We start from the raw sequence: 19,338 nt of genomic DNA on the forward strand, positions 1-19,338 counted from the left end.
GTGTGTCTGTGGGGATTGTCTCAACTAAATTCATTGATGTGGGAAAACCCAGCCCACTGAGTCCTGAACTATGAAACAGTAGAGAAATCAGACTGAACACAAGCAACCGAGCATGCTTGCTTTCAGTTTTCTCTGCTTCACTGTGAATGTGATAGGACCCGAACCCAGCCTTGACTTCCTTGCTATGATGGATCGTAACCCAAGATTGCAAGCTGAATTAACCCTTTCCTCCATTAAGCTGGTTTTGGTCAGAGTAGTTTATCACAGAAACGGAAAGGGAATGAGAACGGACCAGGCTTTAGTCAACTTGGGTTGCTATAATAAAACACTACAGTCTGGGCTGGTTAAACAACAGAGATTCATTTCTCATAGTCCTGAAGGCTGGCAGTCTCCAAACCAGGCTTCGGACGGTTTTGTTTCCCTGACGTCTGTGTCTCTATGCTCATAGACTATGTCTCCCACTGTATCCTTGTGGGGCCTTTTTCTCTGGGAACCTGTGAAGTGCATGGTCACCCATGCTCTGTCCCCTCGTAAGAACACTAGTTCCAAGAGAAAGTGGGAAGTGCACTTGAACACACTGGCACAGGAGACCACTTCCTAAATATAACCCTGTGGCACAGACACTGAGAGAAACAATTAATAAATGGGACCTCCTGAAACTGAGAAGCTTCTGTAAAGCAAAGGACTTGGTCAACAAGATAAAACAACAGCCTACAGCCTACCCCACATCAGACAGAGGTCTGATCTCCAAAATAAACAAAGAACTCAAGAAACTGGTTATCAAAAGAACAAATAATCCAATAAAAAAAATGAAGTACAGACCTAAACAGAGAACTCTCAACAAAGGAATCTAAAATGGCTAAAAGACACTTAAGGAAATGTTCAACATCCTTAGTCATCAGAGAAATGCAAATCAAAACAACTCTGAGATTCCATCTTACACCTGTAAGAATGGCTAAGATCAAAAACACTGATGACAACTTATGCTGGAGAGGATGTGTGGTAAAGGGAACACTCCTGCATTGCTGGTGGGAGTGCAAGCTGGTACAGCCCCTTTGGATGTCAGTGGCGATTTCTCAGAAAATTAGGAAACAACTTTCCTCAAGACCCAGTAATACCACTTTTGGGTATATATCCAAAGGATGCTCAATTGTGTCACAAGGACATGTGCTCAACTATGTTCATAACAGCACTATTTGTCATAGCCAGAACCTGGAAACAACCTAAATGCTCCTTGACCAAAGAATGAATAAAGAAAATGTGGTACATTTACACAATGGAGTACTACACAACAGAAAAAAATAACATAATCTTGAAATTTGCAGGCAAATGGATGAAGCTAGAAAACATCATATTAAGTGAGGTAACCCAGACCCAGAAAGACAATTATCATATGTACTCGCTCGCATAAGTGGTTTTTAAGCATAAAACAAAGAAAACAGCCTACAAATCACAATCCCAGAGAACCTAGACAACAAAGAGGACCCTAGGAGAGGCTTACATAGATCTAATCTACATGGGAAGTAGAAAAAGACAAGATCTCCTGAGTAAATTAGGAGCAAGGGGACCTTGAGAGAGGGTAGAAGGGGAAAGGATCAGAGAAAAATGTAGAACTCAATAAAATAAAATAAAAGAACACTAGTTCTAGAGGCTGGAGAGAGTTCACTTAGTAAAGTGCTCATCACACAAGAATGGGGGTCTGAGATTCATCCCCAGCACCCACACACAAAGCTCCTCGTGGCAGCAAACACCTAAATTCCCTGCACTGGGGAGGCAGAACCTGGAGGACTCTCGGGGCTCTCTGGCCAACCAGCCTGGCTGAATCAATGAGCTTCATGTCCAGCGAAAGGCACTGTCTCAAAAATCAAGGTGAAAAGAGATTTAAGAAGACACTTGATGAAGACCTCCACATTCGTGTACACATATGTGCGCACACATACAAGAGCACTGTAGGACGGGCTCTAGTTAACTGTATGAACTTTGTTAACCTTAATGATCTAGTAAAATCGGTTTACAAATACAGTCATGTCATTCTGAGGTGTCTTGGGAGTTAGGACTTCAATAAAAGAATTGGATGTTGTCAGGGGACCCAATTTCGCCAATACCAATTGTCTCTAGGAAAAGCCAGGGCTATTATGGGATTGTCCTCTTGGATGGAGCTATGAGATGAGGGTCACCAGCAAATGGGACTCTCCCTGGCCTAGGTCAGGCCCAGGTGGAGGTTCAGGGAAACTCAGGATTCTGAGACCCAATGCCTCTGCTTCTTCAGAGGGTGTGTGTGTGCCATGATCTTTCACTCAGTTCCTCTATCATTCGTTATCTTGTTGGTTGGCTGTTCCACTAGGAGCTCACCAGTTTGGCTATGCCTGGGACCTGTCTGTCTTCACCTTCACCCCATCCCCTAAGTGCTAGCGTTACAGATGTGCACATCTGTGTCTGGCTGTTACATAGGTTCTGGGGATCTAACTCAGGTCCTCATGCCTGCAGAGCAGAAAATGTCCAACTGACTTATCGCCCCCATCCACGGAGATATTTTCATGTTCCCGGTTTTAGGAACAGGAAGTGAGAATTCCTCCTTCCCCCTCTCCCTGTTGCCTACAGGGTAAGAAGCTGGCAATGCCAGGGTAGAGATGAGTCAGCCTTGGGTCTTCCTTGGCTTCTTTGTGGTAAGTGGTTGTCATGGTGGCTTCTTGCTGTGATTGGTGTGATTTGGAGGTCGGCATTGGGAAGGGGAAGTTTGGAGATGGCACCAGAAAGTAGAAATTACTGTGAATAAGGTGGTATTTAGATGTTTTATAATTTTATGAAGCTCATTATGTCATGGTCAAATGAAAACCTTGGCATTTGGGCAGGAAGCATGCGGCTGGTGGGGTGGGTGGATGCTAGGGCTGACTGCTGACCTGAGGGAAAGTCACTTGGAGGTCTCCAGCCAGCTACAAAGAAAGGTTTCCAGGCCAGACCTTGATGGCCCCTTCTTCCCCAAAGCTCTCAGCCTCCTACTTCCTCTGCTGCTGCGAGGGCAGAGAGAACAATACCGCTGTGATGTGGCTGCGTGTGGGAAGAGGATTCTTCCAGCCCTGGGGACAAGTGATGGTGTGTGTGTGTGTGTGTGTGTGTGTGTGTGTGTGTGTAGTATGCACACCTGTGTATGTGGTATGTGTGTGTGCCTGTGTGTCTCTGTGGTGTGCATGTCTGTGTGTGTAGTGTGTGTGTCTGTATGTGTGATGTGTGTGTGGTATGTGTGTATAGTGTGTGTGTGTCTCTTGTGTCTGTGTGTCTGTGGTAAATGACTGTATGTCTGTGTGTGCATCTATGTGTGTGTGTCTTGTGTCTGTGTATGTCTGTGTGTGGTGTATGTGTGTGATGTGTTTGTGTACATGAAGGTGTGCATGTCCACGTGCATGCATGGTGTGTTTTTGTATGTGTGTGGTGTGTGCATGTAGGTGTATCTGTGAATGTGCACATGCATTCAAAAGCCAGAGGACAACCTTGGACATAATTTTTCAGACATGTTATCATGTTAGACACTTTTGTGTTTTTGAGACAGGGTCTCTCAATGGTCTGGAGCTGTAGGCAAAAAGGCAAGCCTGGCTGGCCAGGGAGCCCCAGGAGTCTGCCTGTCTCTGCCTCCCCAGAGTTGGGATTACACATTTGTGCTGCCAAACTTGGGTTTTTTGATGTGGGGCCTAAGGATTGAACTCGGGTCCACATGCTGAAGCAGTAAGTACTTTCATTCCCTGAGCCATCTCCCAAGCACAGGTTATGGTTCTAACTAGACCAGGTCAGCAGAACACACTGTCCTTCCTCAGAAGCCCTGAGTCACGGAAGGCAGAAGAAACCTCTGATGTCATTGAGGCTTAACTGGAGTGAGGACCTGAAGTGCTGTGTGAGGCTTGGAAGAGCCACAAGAGTTCTGAGGGCGGGACTGCATGTCTGGCCCCAAAACCAACCCGTAAAAAGCTCAGAGTCCTCCAGACATCATCTACACTCAAGTTCAAAGAGCTGTGAACATCATGTACATCTCTGCAATAAAACCCCACCTCCGCCAATTCTCACCAGAAAACTGTGCAGTTCAGAATGGAATACAGAGAAAGGTGTGCTAGCTGGGAAATGACGCTTCTGGTCTGCCTACTCAGCTGTGGTTCGGGTCTCATGGGCTGGAGACGGAGGATGAGCAAGGCATCCTCTCTGTGTCCGAGTGTCGACCTCTTGGAGGTACCAGGAAGAATATATGTATCTGGGCTGGGTCCTGTGGGCAGGACCTGGGATACAGGAGGCTTGTCCAGCATCTGGAGAACAAAGACTCCTATAGAATTTTCAGTAAGTGGTTAAGGGAGGGAAGGAGGAAGGGAGGGGGAGGGGGGGGGGGGGGGGGGGGGGGGGGGGGGAGAGAGAGAGAGAGAGAGGGGGGGGGGGGGGGGTTGAATACACCTCCTTGCTAATGGCACCAAGCTTAGGAAATGCATTTGGGTTCCTGAAGCTACACTGAAGTCTACGATGACAAAACACGCTCTTTCCCTGTGTGACCATTCCTTACTCTGGACCACACAGCCTCCTCCCTTCTCTAGAAAGCAAGTCTTTTCTTCCTTCTTTCTGGGGTTCTACAGTCCGGGGCACTGCAGGAAGGTCCACACAGAGTCTGGCTTCATCTCATCTTCGTCTCCTCTGCTTTGAAATGGGGTCAGTTAATCACTTCATCTCCTTGAGGGAGACTGATCCCTGACAACTCTTCCTCTGCCCAGCAGTGGCCTAACGACTTCTGGGTTCTTGCTTGCTGATGGAAAAGAGGGGTCTAGGGTGTCCGGCGGGGTGGCCTGGACTGTCAGTCTGGCAGAACTGGTGAGAGTCAGGTAAAGTAAAGACCATCTGAAAATACAGTGAGGGACTGGGGAGATAGCTCAGTGGTTAGAGCATTGTGCCTTTTTTTTTTCCCCCCAGAGGACCGCAGTTCAGCTACCAGCCCCCATGTCAGGCTTACAACCACCTGATCGCTACTTCAGGTCCTGGCAATCAAATGTCCTCCCACATCTCTTACACCCCCACCCCCGGAGGCAGGACCTCTTCAAGGGCATGCATGGCCAGGGTACAACCTGTCCTTCATCCAACCATGGGGTGTTCTGTTCTCTTCTTGTTGCTGTACTGAAACACCCTGACAAAGAGCAACTCAGAGGAAATGGTTTGCTTGTCTTCCACTTCCGGGTCACAGTTCACTCTGGACAGAAGTCAGGGCAGAAGCTCAAAGCAGTAACCTAAAGGCGGGAACTGTGGAGGGCTGCTTGCTTCTTCGGTCCGGATTGCTCACTGGTTCTGTTCACCAGCCCCTGATCACCCACCTATCCAGGGACCAGGACTTCTGACAGCGAGCTGGGACCTCCTATATCCATTAATGAGTGGAGATAATCCCTCACAGACATTCCCATAGGCCAGTCTGATGTAGGAAACTCCTCAGTAGAGGTTTTGCTCTTGGATGACTGTAGGCTCTGTCAACTGACTATTAAGTTAACTCTCTCTAAGTACCAACTCCCTGACTCCCAGACACTTGAGGGATCTTCTCTGAGCGCAGTCTGCACACTCCCTGACCCCCAGACACTTGAGGGATCGTCTCTGAGCGCAGTTTGCACACTCCCTGACCCCCAGACACTTGAGGGATCGTCTCTGAGCGCAGTTTGCACACTCACTGACTCCCAGACACTTGAGGGATCGTCTCTGAGCACAGTTTGCACACTCACCTAATTTCCAGACAATTGAGGGATCGTCTCTGAGCGCAGTCTGCACACTCACTGACTCTCACACATACTCAAAGCTTAGTCTTTGGAGTCCACTTCCCCACCCCAAGCAGCTGCTCCGCTGTGCCTGAGGACCCCCTGGTTCCCAGCATGCCCCGACACTTCTGGGTCACTTCCATCCTGTCTCTCCTCACTCTCCGCTCTCAATGTCCCTGAAGACCTTCTAATGTTTCAGCCTTGTCCCTGTGTGCCCATCCCCTTGTGGTTGGCATGAGGTCAGCACCCTATGCCATGGCTGTGTAAGATGCCCCAGCTGGCATAAGTCACTTGCTGGTGTGGAGATGGTCAGCCGGGACGCAGTGGTTTTTGGTTACTAAACTAATGATCCTTTTCCTTCACAAAGTGCACCTGAAGGAAGGGAGCATCCCACACCAAAGCCAGGGAGTTCCAGCATTCAGCCCTGCTCTGATTTCACGTCAGGACACAGGGAGACAGCCCAGAGGCGCCTCTACTGCCCAGAGGTCCCCATGGGCAACATCCTATACCTGGCAACAGCCTCCTGGTTCACAGACCTGTCCCAGGGAGGTGACAAACTGTTGACACCCACAAGAAAATTGGGGTTGTTTCCCTTCTTATCAATTAATCCCAAAGCCCTATTCTGAGTGCTGTCTGAGGCAGAGCCTTGAATTAGCTTAGAATTCAGGACTGCACACATTTTTATCCAGGTCTGTCTTCCATCAGACACTGAGGTCATCATTCTGTACCTTAGGCTGGCTTAGAAAGACATAGAAATTCCTCCCTGAATGAGCGAGTTCAATAACAATACCTTTATGTTATATTTTCTGTTTTGGTTTTTTCTGGATTGTAGTACTACAGGCATCTCAGAGTGATGTCCCCTAGACCTGGTTTGTGTTTCCTGGGACTCTGGCTCCATCCAGCAAGTAAAGAATCTAGAGTTAACTTTGGTGGGACTTCTGCTGGGGATACATGAATAAACTTGGATTCACTCCACATAGGTCACTGATGACAGACGGAAGAAACCTTCTACCCTAGTCTAGTTTGGTGAACCAGTGAGTTTACTGATGTCACAGCTGCTCCACAATATCACCAGTTCCCAGTACGGATGACCGTTCACAGATGACCGCTCATGCGACCAACAATGCGGGGCTCTCTGCACAGCTAGCAGGCAGCTCCGCCGAAGAGTCTCATGTAGCGAGCCCTTGCTGACTTCTTATGTAACCCCAGGCAGAGTCTTTGTTTGCTTTTGAGTTCTCACAACTGCAACTCCGTGTGGGTTTCACGAGGCTTCTCTCCTCCAGGAATGTTGCTGAGGAAAGACCAACCAGCCCTCTTTTGTCTTCAGAAGGCCGGGGCAACCTCAGGAGCTATTTCTTGGTTTTGTTCCTTCCTTGAGACATGATGTCAACAGTCTTGTTTGGAAGCCTGAAGACAGGACAGGAGTAGGTGGCTGAGGCCCCTCCCAGGGCACAGCTATACAGACTGGGAAGCAGGGGTGTGAGCTTTGGAAGGACTTCCGGGTCTCTGGGCTTGCAGTGACCCATTGTATGCAGATCAGGGTGGTTCTTCAGCCTGCACCAGGTGCCAGCTCCGCCTTCAGTTGAGACAGAACTGGGTCAGTGCCTGTGCCCGGCGAGGAGGAGCGCTGAGTGGGTTACTCACTCTTACTCATGGAGGTTCCGCAATACTCCAGGGCCAGCCCCAAGCTCTCATCTCCCACATGCAGACTGAGCCTCCCTTGTGTGTCCGGAAAGCAGCACGGAGAGGACTGACAGGACAAGGGACCAGTAAAACCAGATGCTGGGGCAGCGTCTCTAGTCCAGCTACCCCTACCCGGCTGCCCCTAGCCAACAGTTTCTACCTTCTTAAGACCTGTCACACCCTGGGAGCAGAGCATCCACTGACAAGCTGATTAGGGACAGGGGTGGGGGAGGGTGAGAAACCAAGGTGACAAATGGGCCAACCATCCATTCTTACCTTGGGGTTGAGGCAGGAACTGCACCTATGAAAACAATGATACACCAGGGCCTCTGGCCATCAGACACCCCTATTCTAGGTACAGGTCAGCTCTAGCCTCCCCTCACCACTGCTCACTCCCTCCTCCAGACACCCCAACATCCCACAGTGCTGTATTTAGTTGCTGGGGAAGGAGAAACTGTTTCCACCCAGGGCTGATCTAACTTGACTGTTACCTTGAATGTCAAATGTCCCCCACAGGGTCGTGTGTATAAACATTCGGCTCCCGGATGGGGGTGCTGTTTGGGGAAAGTGGGGAACCTTTAAGAGTGGGTACTTAGCTAGAGGACGTATGTCACTGGGGAGAGGGTCTCAAACAGGCCCTGCTATCCTGAATGAGCTGAGGCCAGCCCTTCCACTTCCTGGTCCGACAGTTGTCCCAGCGACTCTGCCACAGCCTCCTGCCTCCGTGAGCTCCACCACACTGATCCCACTGGGAAGGACCGCTCTCACTTCAAGTTGCTTCTGTCCAATATTTTTGCCCCTGCAACAGGAAAAGTAATGAATACAGGAGTGTCCTTTCGAAGGGCTGCAGCACAGGGGATGGGGGTGTGGTCACATCACGTGTTCAATGCAGACAACACACAGAGCAGGACAGAGCAGAGGTGACGCGTGTGGCCTAGTCAGTGGGATGACAAAATGCCCATGGGTTCCCGTGTGTATTTCCCACTGGGTTTAATCTTGTTTATCTCGCTCACCTCCCAAGCTGGGGGTGGGTGGCCTGGAGCCCAAGGTCACAGATCTCAGCTCTGCGCCTCAGAGAATCCCTGTGACCCTGTCAACTGGGGTGCACCTGCAGCCAAACCTCTCCTCACTTCCCAGAAAGACATGGACCTGCCCACTTTCTCTTGAACCTCTGGTGGTCTGAAAAGAAGCCCCCCCCCCAAAAAAAAGTATACTTAGTGACTTCTGGGAAATCTACCCTCTTCCAGTAGGTTGCAGAGAGCTGCAAAAACCTGCAAAGCACCTGGGTTCTGCCCAGAGACTGACACCTGGAAGGTGACATTGGCTGATCAGCCTGGACCCACCCCAAGCCCTGTTTGGCTTGGCTTTTGTCAGAAGGCAGGAGCCTAAGGGACTAGGGAGTGAAGCAACAGCTTCCGTGGGGTGAATTCCTGCCCAGTACTGGTATCTGGTTTCTCAGCCAAGCCTGGGTGGCTCTGGCTGGGACTCCTTTGTGTCCCAGTCCTGATTACACACTGTACACTGGTTGTCTCTGTTTGCCTGGGATTACTGACCCTTGGTCTTGGTTGCATGCTGCACACTGGCTCTCTAGGTTTGTCCGGATATTGATCCTCAATCCCGGTCACATTCTAAACACTAGTTTCCTGCCTTTGCCAACTCTCCTTGCACGCTGCACCGTTGCTGTCTACGCTTGCCTGGATACTGATTCCCAATTCTGGTTGCACAATGCACACTGGTTTTCTCTGCTTGCTTGGAACCCATCCTGGATCCTGGCTGTATTCTGTGCTCTGGTTCTCTAAGCGTGGCTCGTTAGTTTTCTCAGAGGGAGGATGCAAACTCTGTGGTCTGAGGGTTTCAGGCCCTGACTGACGTAGGCCTTACCTGCAAACACGGCTGGCTGACACTATTTTCAGAAGACGCTCAGCTCTCTTGGAGTCTTGTTGGGCTTTCCTCTGGCCTAATTTAGTAAACTGGCAGATGTTTCTTTAGGTACCAGAAATAGGCATGTGCTTGAGGCTCGGGTGACTCTACCCAAGAAAGGCTGGGCAAGATGCTTGAGACTGGGGCTTTTAGTATAACAAGGGAACGTTGTCAACCTCGAGGATAGCCATGCCCCCATCTGTCTGCGTTTCCCAGGCCTTTGCGTTGCTGAGAGTTGTGCCTATTCTTTCAGCGCGCAGGTGACAGCCGCTAACAGCACCAGGCGCCTCTCACTCTCATCTGGGCTGCACCAAGCGATGTTTTATGTTTTGTAGCTAGGAAGCAAGAAGCTGGGGCTTGCCTACTCCTACTCTCACATCTATCTGGGATGCCAGAACCTGGCAGAGATCACCCCTCCTGGGCTTGTCAGAGACCCAGCCTGTCTAAGCCCCTACCCCCACCCACAGGGGAATTATGGAAATACCCCTGCCTGTCTTGAGAGTGAAAAGTGGCAAGGGACTTATGACCCCACTGACGACCTGGACAAGCGCTTGTGAGCTGTAGAGAGCTACTATGGCAGAAGTCCCGGTGGGCAGGGGCAGTGACTCGCCCACACTTGTCCCACAGCAGGAGTGGAATCCCGTAAGGCAATCTGATTGGCAGGCAGCTCACTTCTGACACCTCCCTGCTGAAGAACCAAGGGGCAGGGATGTCAATACACAGCAGGTGGGCGTCCGTGGGTGAGTGAAACCCCATAGGGAGAATATATACAGAGGAAGCTGAAGCCAAAGCCTGGGTCCTGGCAGCCTTAAAGAGGTAGATGGGGCTAGCCCTCCCCAGTAAAAGAAACAAATAATCATAGAAGCAGAGAAAGGACATGTATTCAATGTGGCCATGAGGTTGAGTGACACCCCCCCCCCAAGTCCATCTTCAGGGTCCTGACCTGAGGATTAACAAGAGAACAAGAAGAGTCATGGCTACGCCGACCTGGCTGACAGATCGCTACCTGGCTTCCAGACTCCCGCAAGGGGGTCTGGCAGGCCCTCAGAAGGGTGCGAAACCCTTCCTGGGAGACAAGTTCCCACTCTTGCTGGCACCAGGCTTCAGCCTTTCCCTTCTGCCAGCTCAAGAGCCCCAGAGAAATCCCAGTTTCGAGGAGTCTGGTGTCTCGGTAGTCTGACAGCCCCAGCATAGGGCTCGAGTCTCTTTATAAGTCTTCACAGCAGAAGTCACAGGGAGATGGGAGGAAACCTCAATGCACATTGGCTGAGGAAGGAAGGCCACACGTAAGCATTAACATCACGGGGTGGCACAGCTGGCCCAGGTGACACCACTAGGTTGAAGGGTGACGAGCTACAAGTGCTCACAGGAAAAGGGACACAGGATCGCCGAGATTACTTCAGAGGAGACTGGCCGCTCTCCCACACACGCTGAGGTGGCAAAAGGCGTTCCCGGAAGCCTATGGGCAGGACTCAGGTCACCTGCAACTGTCTTCCTATTCATCCAGGTAGCCACCCCGACCAGAGTCTGCACGCGGAGTCCCACTGAGGACTAAAGGGCAAGCCCGGGGCGAAGAGAGGTTTGTGGAGACGAGCAGGCAGAGGAAGCGGGGCCCAGAGACAAGCCATGTCTACTCCGAGTTCTCCTGTTTGGGTTTTATGGGAAAATGGCGAAAGCCTTTCTCCAAAGTGGCGATTACAGAGGATGAATAAGAGAGAAACCACAGGGATTTTTTCCCCCCTAGGACCAAAAATCTGAACGAAAAAAAAAAAATGTCCCTCCAAACTAAACAAAGTTAGATTGAGAAATTCCACACAGTACCTAAGGGACCGGGTGGCTCCTGGTGCTTCCCACTGGCGCCAGTCTCAAGCCCTAATGGCTGCCTGGGGAAGGGACACCAAGTCAGTCTTCAAGATGCAGAACATTGTGATTCTTTTTTGCAGAACCTTTGTTGCTGAAAGTTGGAAGCCGCTTTTGAAAGCTTCAGTCAGAACAGCCACTGGTGTCCTCACCCCCACCCCCCAACACACACACACCCCAACCTGTTACTTGTCCGGGCACCTCCCCTGTTCCCTTTCCCCTTGGCAGGGCCAGTGCTAAGCCCCAGATTCCTTGTGGTCCCTTCCCTTTAAAGCCCTTGGGTGTTGGCTGCTGTCAAGATCCACGAGGTGATTTCCCCGTGACACTCTGGGCTGAGCAACATCCAACATTAAAGAAACAAAGGAACCCCCTAATTACAGGATGAAACCCTTGCCTTCAAAGAATGACAGAAGACCAGATTCTGCAGGAAAAGCTGCAGCCGGGGCCTGGGTGGTCTTGCTGGTGTTTGCTGCTCAGTGATTTGATTAAATGAAAGCCATGCATTTGGGGACTTTTTTTTCCTTCAAGAAACATAGGCGTCATTCAACCTTCTTCGGCAAATTATAGGGGTTTTAGGTGAATGAGATGTCTTTAACCCACCACACACACTTCCCCTATTAGATACCATATAGCTATATCTGATGGTAAAAGTTACCCCGTGCCTTAAAAAATAATAATTAAACAACAACAAAAAAAATCCCTCACAACTGTTCAGCTGCAGGGTGTGGGGTCAAGTTCTATTTACATGGAACGCTTGCCCGCACCATCTGATCTTCGTTAACTTCTGGATCTAAATCTACACAGGGTTTGGGCCTACAGACCCTTTAATTAGCGTGCTATCTTAAATTGCTCTTGAATTGAGGTGGCTGTGGCTGGTTTCTTATCTGTGGAGGTAGAGTCCTCAGGCCACCTGCAGGGCCCACGTGGCTGAGATTTTATCTGTCCAAACACAACCCTGCCTCCCTGGCCCTGCTGGGACTGAGTGGTCAAGGCCCCTCTCAGCAGGAGGCTGGGAGGGGAGGGCTGTAGAATCTCTGAGATCCAGGGCTGGCCCACAGTTCTTGCGTCTCTGGGGGTGGCTGCGGAGGTGCTCCCCACACCTGATGAAAGTCCTCCACCTGCAGTCACAGTCACCAGCAGCTGTGGTAGGGAAACCATTAGCCAGCTCTGTCTAGGCCAGGGCTCACAACATTTGCTTTTGGGAACCCAGGCAAGGCCACTGAAAAGAACAATGACAAAGTCTTTGGTGATAAAGAGTCCTAGTTTCTCCAGGGCCAGGAGGACTGTGAGTTCAAAGCTAGTCTGGGCAATTTCGAAAGACCAGGATGGTGCTGTCAAGAGCTCATAGACCCTTCAGCATGTGATGTGACCTTTGAAAAGGACAGGTTGAAAACCATCTCAGAGAGAAACCTCTGGGCTCTTCTGTGAGGAAGGTTCTAGATTGTGCAGCAACATCCAATGGATCAGGGGCTACACTGAGCGCCAACAGTCACCTCACTCGGCTTCCTAGAGGCAGAGGCACTGCGACAGCTGCCTTACCCCCCCCTCCCCCCGCCACCATGCCTTCTCCCCCACGATAGACTGGAGCCTTCAACAGTGAGCAGAGACAAGCCCTCCCATCCCGAAACTGTCCCCTTCAGATCTTTAGTTGCAGCAACAAGGAAAGTGAAGCACGCAGTAAAAACCTTCTCTTGTTTTAAGTTGGTCGCCTTGGTTATTTCGTCACAGCGATGGAAAGTTGACTGTCACCCCAGCTTTCCCCTCAGCACACATTGCCAGGAGATGTGTGACAGGAAGTCCACTTGTGAGCTGAAGAGTGTCACAGGTCCTGTTTGCACAGAACCAGCCCCAGAGCTGGGGGTAAACACTACTTGATTTCCACTGGTAAAAATTTAACACAAGGCAAACTTGCTGACTGCAAAGTGTACCTCAAGACTGGTCTCCGCCTGATAGCTAATGTCAACAGGGGTGAGATGTGGGGGCAGGACCTGCCTCAGAGTCTAGGGACCCACGTGCCCAGCTGCAATCTGCTCAGGTTTCCAGCTTCTGTCTGTCCCAGAGCCCTGGAGTGGACGGGACAAGAGTGAATTAGGAAGACAAGGGGACAAGGGCCCCGGTGCTGGGGAATCTCAACCTCCTGATTTTTATCTTCCGTTCTGTGCCTTCTGGGAAGCCTGTGGGACCCGGAAACCATGCCGACCAATAGAATCCTGAACAGAAATAGTCATAGAAAATGAACCCGATAACCCAACTGGGGGCATAGGGTGGTGTCAGCAGCAGGCCAGAGTGAGTGCTGAGATACAGAGGTGATTTCTCTGGGATCCTACATTCCTTTCAATCAGCGGGACATTTTTATGAGCACAAAACTCCTGGAAGGAGATAAATGTTTTCTCTCGTGTCAGCTCAACCCACAGAACTATTAATTAAAGAAAATCCAAGGCCCTAACATCTACCTATCTCTGTCTGTCTGTGGGTCTGCCCATCTGTCTGTCTCTCTGACTAACTCAGAGTGTAGGTGTTTGAGTAGTTGACCACTCAATGCTGGGAAGAATGGGAGGGAAAGCAGACCGTATCTTACATATTCCTGTCTTCATGAGACTCAGCCATTGCATAGACTTGTATGTTCCCCAAATAGCTCAGAAAGGTGGACTTTAACAAAGAAGGCAAAGTTGGGGAAAGCCGTTTTGAGATGGAGTCCCAGATAGCCCAGATACAGCTGAAGATGGCCTTGAAGTTCTGATCCTCCTGCCTCTGCCTCCTGGAGGCTGGGTGACAGGCATGGGTCATCAGGCCTATCACTGGAGACATAGTTTTTAAAAAGCAATACGGTAGGGGCTTGGGATGGCCCAGCAATGAAGATCACATACTGTGCTGGCGGAGGATCTACTTCAGTTCCCAGCACCCATCAGTCACCACGGCCCGGCCAGTAACTCCAGATCCAGGAGATCTGACTCCTTTCCTCTCTAGAGCAGTAACGCTCACATGCACACGCGTGTGCATACACACATACACAACTAAAAAGATCAAAAATTCTATAGATTCATACACACTGTAAAGAACCATTCTCTTCAGTTGCACCCACTGGCGAACCCACCAGGTTCCAATCCCAGAGCCATGCAGGTGACCCTGGCCAAACCCAGAGAGACACAAACAAAACAAAAAGTCACAAATGTGGGCCAGATCTAGCAGAGAAAGGAGAGTGGACAGGGGACCAAGGAAGGGAAGGAGACTCATGTCATGTCTAAGCCCAGCTCTCCAGAATGTCCTCAGTAAGCCCCAACACCAAGAATCTTGTGCTACTTTGTGACAGGAGATCATGGGGTCACGACCTATCCCAGGTTCAGTATGCGCACGTGCACTTTAAGAACTGCCTCGCGGTGGTCTGGTGTCTGAACAGCTGAGCTACGGTGAAAGGGATTGTATTCTGAAAGAATGAAGCAGAAAAAAAAAGCCACTGAAGGGAATGCAAGAAAAAAAACAACTGTGTGCGCACACGTGTGTGTGTGGGGGGGGGATGATGATCCCTAAAGCACAAGCTTTCACAGTCTCGTTTACTTTTACCCTTAGCCCAGCTCACAGACAGACCTCTGAAACTGCTTGTTATCACCAAATGTCCTTTCAAGTGTTGAACAGCTAGAGAAAAACCCAAGTTGCCTCCCCAGATGACATGGAAAACACGCTGGTTCATTCCGACTGTCCTGAGGGGTTCATAATCTGGTGCAGTTGCCTTCTGCCTTCCTCCCAGTCACAAAGGATGCATGACGTGTGCGTGCAAATACACACACACACACGTGCACGCGCACACACACACACACTCCGGCCCTTTGACACTGTCATCTACCAAGTTCACATTTGAGAATGTGCAATAGGGGTAGAAGAAAATGTCAGAAACATCACGATTGCGTGTGTACACGGGTGTGTACATGTGTGCAGCTGGAGAAGTACATTCGGAGGCCGGAGCAGGACCTCTGGCCTCTTCCTCTATCACTCCTGGTGGTACTGCGTCCAGACAGACTCTCTTAATAGAACCCCAAACTCACCCTTTCTGCTAGGCTGGCATCCACCTGTCTTCACCCTCAGTTCTGGGCTTACAAGAACACACAGCACCCAACTTTTCACATGGATGCAGGGGGCTCTAACTCAGGTACTCAGGCTTGCAGAGGAAGCACTCTTACCACCGAGCCTGCTCCCAAGCCCCATCGTCACACTTTAAAAGCTTAGGACTTTGTGTTGGCCTGCATCCCTGCATCCAGGCATCCCTGCATTCACAGATTGCCTTAATCTCGCATGGCCTGTGGCTGTAGGTTGAACATGCCTGCTGGCAACACTGTCTGTTAGGGTTTGTATAAGAACTACCAGCACTAGGCAGGAGGGTCTTTGTGAGTTCAAGGCCAGCCTGAGCTACATAGCAAGTTCCAGGTCAGTCAAAGCTACATGGTAAGAGCCTGTCTAAATAAATAAATAGATAAAGAAATAAACAATATATACTTAACAATGCAAAGAAACAAATAATTGTCTCTAATCTTATAATTTTTCCCACTTAGAATTAACATTTTGCTATTTTTGTGTATATATAAGCATCCATACACATGCAAATTCATGCATGTTTAAAATTAAGTTGTGTCTGCCTTTCTCACTCTGACCCGTCGGCGTCTGTGTTTGTCCGACGCCTGTGTCTGAAAACACCTTCTCCCTTCTCGTCCTGGTGGTCCATCGAAGGGATGGGCTCAGATCGGCTCCACTCTTCCCTGAGTTTCTCTAGCTTTTCCTGTTTTATAAAGAGCCCTTCCTAGAACACACACTCATTCATAAGTTGCACCCCTCCCTTCTGGCCATTTTGCAGAGACAGACACCTGCGAGTCAGGATTGCTAGGGCTGGAGAATATTAACACTTCATAGCTCCTGTTATATGCACTTTGTCAGACAGTTTCTGAAATTCTATTTAAGAGTGTCTAGAGACCATTATGGGAATAACACATCAGGCTGGATAGTGGCCCTGTTGCCTCTTTCCCTTCATCTAGGCCAGAGGACGTGTTGGTCACCATTACAGCCTGGAGTTACCCTGCTCATCCGAGTGTTCCTATATCCCAGGGCCCACTGCCACAGGCAGTGCCCCCTACACACACCCAGGCCTGCCCTCTAGGCTTCCAGGACACACTGGCAAGCACTTTGTGGAGCCAGGACTGCCTCCAGGGCTGCAGCAGCTGTAAGTGAAGGCCTGCTGTCTAAGAACAGCAAGTAGCAAGTCAGGGAGAAGTCCCTTCCGCTCAGAAGAAAATCAGAAAATCCTCTTGCCCCTCATCTTCCTTCATAGCTTTTCCAGCCTTCTAGCCCATTTCAGAAACACCAAGGGCCATTTAGCCAGAGAAACAGTTGTTGAATAATGAAAACAATCCAATAATAATAATTTTCAGTGGTGTTCAGCCATATCAGATGATAACCTCATATTAGGGTTTTCTTTTTCTTTTTTTTAATACAGGTGTGTGTGTGTGTGTGTGTGTGTGTGTGTGTGTGTGTGTAGAGGCTAGAAGAAAGGAGCCTTCCTCAATGACTCTTTAGTTTATTTACTGAGACACTCTCTCACACATGTGCCTGGAGCTTAGCTAGTCATCAAGTCTAATCAGCCAGCTTGTCCCCCATGGCCCTAGTGCCTGCGCCAGTCTCTGCTCTTGCCGCGCTGACTTATAGGCAGATTGCTGGTCCACCTGGCACTTACAAGGGTACTGAGACCCTCGCTCTGCTCAGCAAGCGCTCTACCCACTGAGCCATCTCCCCAGCTCTTGACTGTATTTTTTTTTTTTTTTGATGTAGTAAGAAGAAACTTGTTATTTAATCTGTAGAAAGCATGGGTTGGTGACTGCATAGCATAGTTTATTATTTATAAACTTCTCTCCCCTACCTTTTCTTTTTCTTTTTTCTTTTGATAGGGTTTCACCCTAGAGCAAGCTGGCTTTAAATTCTGAAGTCTGGAATTTACTCTGTAGCTGAGCCTGGCCCTGAACTTGAAGCAATCCTCCTGCATCAGCCTCCCACGTACTGAGGTGACAGACTTGAGCCACCACATCATGCTCTACTTTATTTGTTTGGCTTTGCTTTTACCTTTACATTATACAAAACATATCTTAAAACCTTAGTACAGTCAGGGGATGGTGGCACAGGCCTTTAATCCCAGCACTCGGGAGGCAGAGACAGGTGGATCTCTGTGAGTTCGAGACCAGCCTGGTCTACAAGAGCTAGTTCCAGGACAGGCTCCAAAGCCACACAGAGAAACCCTGTCTTGAGAAGCAAAACAAAACAAAAATCCCCAACATGAATACAAAATGAGTTCATACAAGTAGACAGTATGAATTGGTAGATTCACCACATAGGTGTATACCTGACCCAACCAAGAGAGCTACAGGGTCAAAAATCGACAGCTAAGTGGTCCTGGATACCCCTCATTTGGGTCAGAGATTGACCAACAAGAGATATAAGCCACCACTGATTGCTGGGTATTGAACTCAGGACCTCTGGAAGGGCTGCTCTTAACCTCTGAGTTATCTCTCCAGCCCCAGACAGGAGATGTGAAAGATGACATTTCAAGTCTTTAGGTTTGTTACAGTGTGGGGTACAGACCAGGAAAAATAATAAACCGAAGACTGACTTCTTTACTGTCCTTCCCAGTTTATAAACCGTGTTCATGTCGCTCTCAGCCCATGAAACCCGCACCCTGTGCCCCTCCAGGAGCCCCGGGGGGCTGATTTTGCATCTGCTGCTATTTCATTTATTGGTGCTGCTGAGGGAGACACCCTTCAGCTGGAATCTCTTCAAGGCTGTTAAGATGAGTTCATGCAGGAAGCCCCAGGCTACCACTTCGGGCAGGCTGGTTTTAAAACTGGCCGAACACACCTAATTCAGAAGAAACTGAAGTCGTATCTAATGTCAGGCTCACAACATCAGAGGGACTTTCAGATTTAAACAAACCCATTACTGAGGCTTGGAGATACTGCTCAGTTGGTAAGAGTACTTGCCTAGCATGCACGAAGCCTTGGGTTTGATCCCTAACCCCTCAAAAACTGAGCCTAACGATGAACCTCTACAAACCTAGCATTCAAGAAGAGACAGGAGAATCAGAAGTTCAAAGTCAAACTTGGCTACGAGACAGTTCTAGGCCAGCCTGGGCTCATAAGACCTTGTCAAAAAAATAGGAAAAAGAGAGAAGACCCTGTTGTAGGTCACATTTGACGGGTGTGACTCCGAGGACCAGAGAAACTCCTGGTGGCATCTTTCAGCATCCGGGTGGGCTTTTCTGATGAAGGACCCAATTAGATTCGTCTGCACTTCATCTTCATGGGAAATGATGGCAAGTTAATCTTCCATCAGAAATAGTTCCTCAGACAAGTGAAGCAGATCTTTGCTATTTATTGAGAACTCCTGGGCCTCAAAGGGGAGAAGATGGTAAATGAGGTATGGCTGCTTCAACCCAAAGGCATCTCAGTGTGCGCCACATCTGTCCAGCCATATCTACGGAGCCAATGCAAACCTACGGAGTGCTGGCTCCCACCACAGATGATGTCACAAGTCACTGTGACCGTTCAGGGTATCTCTGCTGTAAGCCTTACATGGGGATGGGGGGAGATGATATTATCGTGTGTTTACTCTTCGGTGGTGTATGTTTGTGGCTGCCATGATGTATTACCAAAAGCTGGATGCTTGAAACAATAAAAACAGCTGGGCATGGAGGCACACGCCTTTAAATCTAGCACTCGGGAGGCAGAGGCAGATGGATCTCTGTGAGTCTGAGGCCAGCCTGGTCTACATAATGAGATCCAAGACGGCCAGAGCTCCATAGTGAATCTGTGCCTCAAAAAACACCACCACCACCACCACCAAACAAACAAATAATCAAAAACAATAAAAGTTGATTTCCCAGGTTTGAAGGCTGACCACCAGGCACGAGGAGAAGAGTGCCCACTCTGAATGCTTAGGGGTCCATCTGTTTCCACTTTTTTCTTAACTTTTGGTTTTGTGTGAATCCTTGATACTCTTTGATTTGTAAATGTGTCTAATCTGTCTCCACTGTTACACGTCTTTTGTCTTGAAGACTCTGGTCATGCAGGACTCTCCCCATTCT

This window comes from Alexandromys fortis, unplaced genomic scaffold (genome assembly GCF_014885135.2).
Source record: "Alexandromys fortis isolate MF-2015 unplaced genomic scaffold, M_Fortis_MF-2015_v1.1 scaffold_12, whole genome shotgun sequence".
NCBI lineage: Eukaryota > Metazoa > Chordata > Mammalia > Rodentia > Cricetidae > Alexandromys > Alexandromys fortis.